This window comes from Apodemus sylvaticus, chromosome 5, assembly GCF_947179515.1.
Source record: "Apodemus sylvaticus chromosome 5, mApoSyl1.1, whole genome shotgun sequence".
Classification (NCBI taxonomy): Eukaryota; Metazoa; Chordata; class Mammalia; order Rodentia; family Muridae; genus Apodemus; species Apodemus sylvaticus.
Window position 1 is genome coordinate 68,573,760 of NC_067476.1, and position 728 is coordinate 68,574,487.

At 40.2% G+C, this 728-nt stretch overlaps 1 pseudogene; it reads right to left on the bottom strand.

The window, feature by feature from the left end:
• On the bottom strand, nt 1–468 carry LOC127684824 (40S ribosomal protein S16-like; annotated as a pseudogene).
• Nucleotides 469–728: the final 260 nt, after the last annotated feature.

Here is a 728-nt window from a genome sequence, read left to right on the forward strand (position 1 = left end):
TTAGTACAAAAGTAAACCCTGATCTTTGACATGAGCTTCTTGGTAGGATTTCTGGTATCAGGCACAGGCACCAGCACCTCCAAACTTTTTGGATTTGCAGTGACAGGGTTCAGCAACAAGCAGGATCCAATGATACTGGATGTGGGTATCTTTGATCTCCTTTTTAGAAGCATCATCCACATATTTTTGGTAATAAGTCACCAGGGCTTTTAAGATGGCCTTTCGGATAGTATAAATTTGGGATATCCTTCACATGGACCTGGATATCCACACCAGCAAATCGCTCCTTGCCCAGAAGCAAAACAGGCTCCAATAACTTGTACAGCAGCGTGTGCAGCTTAGTCATCTCCAGGGGTCATTCATTCACCTTGATGAGTCTGTTTTCTCTCGTTTGTAGTGGGACACAGCTGTGGCTGTCTTCTTAAGTCTGAAGACCTGCACAGGCTGTAGGAGAACCTTGGACTGCATAGCTACAACTACAAGCACCAGCTCCTCACAGCAGGGTTGCTGCCACCAGGGGAAAAAAAACTTCACTTATTTTTTAAATATCAATATTTCAACTACAAAAAGAAAATCTATACGAATAGAATTTAAGAGGAGATATTGATGCCTATTTAGAGGTAGAAATTCTGTTAATATCTATATAACTAACCAATTAGAAAAGCTTTACACAGTTATTTGTTTTTCACTAAACAATTTAACATCCCAAACACTTTTCCCTTCCTAGT